Source organism: Papaver somniferum, chromosome 3, assembly GCF_003573695.1.
Source record: "Papaver somniferum cultivar HN1 chromosome 3, ASM357369v1, whole genome shotgun sequence".
NCBI classification, from domain to species: Eukaryota; Viridiplantae; Streptophyta; class Magnoliopsida; order Ranunculales; family Papaveraceae; genus Papaver; species Papaver somniferum.
Genome location: NC_039360.1, coordinates 49,365,208 through 49,369,728, shown reverse-complemented (window position 1 = coordinate 49,369,728; position 4,521 = coordinate 49,365,208).

The following is a 4,521-nucleotide window of genomic DNA, read 5'->3' as shown; positions in this document are numbered from 1 at the left end:
TTGGTATCATAGAAGGCAAACACACTAAGACCTCATCAGTCTGTGTTTGTAGCGATCTGGCTCTATGGACAGAGGTGCTATCTCTAATAACGTACCACCAGTCTTCGATAGCTCTAATTACTTATGGTGGAAAATTGCTATGCGAGCCTTCATCCAGTCGCGTGATTTACAATCATGGGTATATGTTGTAAATGGCTATGATGCGCCTGTTGTTGCAGCTGAAGACGTAAATTTCCCAAGAATATTGGTGAATATAATGTTGTCGAGATTCTTGCTGCAAAGCAGAATTTTGAAGGGTTAAATGCTATCATACATGCCATTGCCCCAAGTCTTCAACACCATGTGTCTAATTGCACTAGGTCTAAAGATGCTTGGGATATCTTAGAAAGCATATTTGAAGGTGTTGATGGTGGTTTTTAGACAAGGGGTAAAATCGTAAAACTTACGCATAGCATGACGTCACCGGTGACGCTAAACACATTTATTAGAAAATTTAATGCACTTATGTAAAAAATTACCAGGGTATCTTTTTTTAAATGCTCAACTAGGTTTTCGACACACATAACCCTAAGCTGCACAATCGCTACGCCTAATGACAACTATGCCAAAACCTAAGCCGCACAATCGATGCGCATCATGAAAACTATGCCAAAACCAAAGCCGCACAATCGATGCGCATCATGGCAACTATGCCAAAACCAAAGCCGCACAATCGCTGCGCATCATGGCAACTATGCCAAAACCAAAGCCGCACAATCGCTGCGCTTCACGGCAACCGTGCCAAATTCGAGCTGCACAATCATTGCGCCACACGCGCCATTGGCACATGACAAGCGATGCTTGCGACCTAGCATGCCAAGCCGTGCAAACATAGGGCCGAGCCGCCACACGCGCCATTGGCACATGCCAAGCGACGCTTGCGACCTAGCATGCCAAGCCGTTCAAACCTAGGGCCAAGCCGCCACACGCGCCATTGGCACATGCCAAGCGACGCTTGCGACCTAGCATGCCTAGACGTGCAAACCTAGGGCCAAGCCGCCACACGTGCCATTGGCACATGCCAAACGACGCTTGCGACCTAGCATGCCAAGCCGTGCATACCTAGGGCCAAGCCGTCACATGCGCCATTGGCACATGCCAAGCGACGCTTGCGACCTAGCATGCCAACCCGTGCAAACCTAGGGCCAAGTATCCACACGCGCCATTGGCACATGCCAAGCGACGCTTGCGACCTAGCATGCCTATCCGTGAAAACCTAGGGCCAAGCCGCCACATGCGCCATTGGAACATTCCAAGCGACGCTTGCGACCTAGCATGCCAACCCGTGCAAACCTAGGGCCAAGCCGCCACACGCGCCATTAACAGTCAAGCGACGCTTGCGACCTAGAATGCCAAGCCGTGCAAACCTAGGGCCAAGCCACCACACGCGCCATTGGCACATGCCAAGCGACGCTTGCGACCTAGCATGCCAAGCCGTGCAAACCTAGGGACAAGACGCCACACGCGCCATTGGCACATGCCAAGCGACGCTTGCGCCTAGCATTCCAAGTCGTGCAAACCTAGGGCCAAGCCGCCACACGCGCCATTGGCACATGCCAAGCGACGCTTGCGACCTAGCATGCCTAGCCGTGCAAACCTAGGCCCAATCCGCCACACGCGCCATTGGCACATGCCAATCGACGCTTGCGACCTAGCATGCCTAGTCGTGCAAACCTAGGGCCAAGCCACCACACTCGCTATTGGCACATGCCAAGCGACGCTTGCGACCTAGCATGCCTAGCCGTGCAAACCTAGGGCCAAGCCACCACACGCGCTATTGGCACATGCCAACCGACGCTTGCGACCTAGCATGCCTAGCCGTGCAAACCTAGGGCCATGCCGCCGCACGCGTTATTGGCACATGCCAAGCGACTCTTGCGACCTAGCATGCCTAGCCGTGCAAACCTAGGGCCAAGCCGCCGCACGCACCATTTTCATATGCCAAGCGACCCTTGTAACCTAGCATGCCAAGCCGTGCAAACCTAGAGCCAAGTTGCCACACGCCCCATTTGCACATGCCAAGCGACGATTGCGACCTAGCATGCCAAGCCGTGCAAACATAGGGCCAAGCCGCCACATGCGCCATTGGCACATGCCAAGCGACGCTTGCGACCTAGCATGCCAAGCCGTCCAAACCTAGGGCCAAATCGCCACACGCGCCATTGGCACATGCCAAGGGACGCTTGCGACCTAGCATGCCTAGCAGTGCAAACCTAGGGCCAAGACGCCACACGCGCCATTGGCACATGCCAAGCGACGCTTGCGGCCTAGCATGCCTAGCCTTGCAAACCTAGGGCCAAGCCGCCACACGCGCTATTGGCACATGCCAAGAGACGCTTGCGACCTAGCATGCCTAGCCGTGCAAACCTAGGGCCAAGATTCCACACGCGCTATTGGCACATGCAAAGCGACGCTTGCGACCTAGCATGCCTAGCCGTGCAAACCTAGGGCCAAGCCGCCACACGCGCTATTGGCACTTGCCAAGCGACGCTTGCAACCTAGCATGCCAAGCCGTGCAAACCTAGTTCCAAGCCGCCGCACGCGCCATTGGAACATGCCAAGCGACCCTTGCAACCTAGCATGCCAAGCCGTTCAAACCTAGGGCCAAAGCCGCTACGCGTGCCATCGGCACATGCCATGCAACACTTGCATTTTGGCATTACCAACTGCACCTGATGCGCAACCTACAACCAAGGCATTCCACACAAGCCATTGGCACATGCCATGAAACCCTTGCACTTTGGCATGCCGCGCCTACATCAAAGGCCACGATTCCTCTCAAGATGCAAAATCTCGACCGTCGAAGGTCGTCACTGAGCCGGCACATCTCTCAAGCTCAACTTATCAAACACCAGCGACATGCTACACGTTTTCCACGAAAACACTCGAGACATCAATACATGTCACAAACTAGGGGATGCTCTTTAGGGTTTTGGTTTTGCGGTTTACAACGTGCGACATACACAAATTCCAGTTTCAAGACAGTGTATTAAGAATAAAACGGTTAGTAAATGCAGGAAGTAATGGTGAAACGCTCTTTCATTATGGAACATCAATTCCATCAAATTCCATCAATACCAGGCGTTACCACCTCTTCCCATTTAACTCATCTGTTTCTTTTTCTTACGAGGCCAGAGTACGTTTCACTTAGACTTGTATAAATAGGTCTTACCTATTTCCACCAAGAAAATAAGTTTTTGGTCAGGAGAAATACAATACTCAGAAAGGCAACTTTGCTAGCTTTCCCAAAAGCTTTCACCTTCTGATACAAGTCAAGTACTACTCTTCCAAAACTGTTCTGGTCTCAACACTCTCTTCGCTTCCCTCCCTAACCCAGCCCTTCTCCTCCTCTTTGTGACCGAAGCAAATCCGGAACGACCATTTCTTGGTTTAGGCCGGAGTTGTACAAATTGATCTCTCGAATCTAAACTACTCCCGTGCAGTAAATTTGTTTAGGGTTTAGATTTGTTTCTCACTCACCTACCGAAATTACCAAAATCGGCAGAAACGATTTTCACCCATAATCAATTGGCGACCACAGTGAGAGGGTTGATCTTTCGGTTACAATGTCAGTTTTCAATCCTCGATCTCATATTTCAATCCAGGCATCAGGACAACAGAAGTAAGCGATCTGTTCAGGGATCCACAACTCGACTACCAGACAACCTGGTTACCAGTCGCAAACCGCAAGAGACGACCGGGGACTTTACAGAAACCGAAAACAAACGATCTAGTCATCAAGTGACTCAAAATAACAGGGGACTTTCCACAATCACCGTGGTGCTTCCCCACAAAACTCGATCTTACACACGCAGGATCCCTTTTCATCAGGAGACCTAGAAAACTGAGTAAGTCTAGATTGGGTGAAATATACAATTCATTTTTTTAGGATTCTCGACGAAAACCGTCATACTTTGATTATCTTGTGACAATAACCGATACACACTTTCATAGATACGATATCCTATTCACAAGTCATAATCAAAGTAATACTATTAAAACCATTCATTTCAAAAATAATCCGGTATTCTCAAAAATACCAACCGTCTATCAAAAATCATTCAAACTTCAAACCAGACACCCTGTGTGCCTTTCAAAAAAAAAACCTAAGCAAAAGTTTGAAAAGGACAAAGAAACATTCAGGGAAAGTTTTCCAACAGGGGTCTGCTCTTCTTGGAGAAAGCCACCCTTGCATCTTCGAGATCCGCTCTTTTCAGAGTCAACGTCTTGGAAAGTTCTTCGATCTCTGCCTCTTGCTGTGCAATTTCATCCGCAGAAAGACTTTCGACTACTGCGGTTTTCAATTTCTGGATCTCAGCGAAGCCCTTAACGAACCATGGAACGTTGAACTCGTTCTCTACACACATATCATGATGATACTTCCAACTGGTGATGACGTCCTCAGAAACAGTATGGCCAGTCACCTCGCACATTTCCTCGACTGAAGAAAGGATTTTTTCCACACGTTTGACCAGTGAGAAT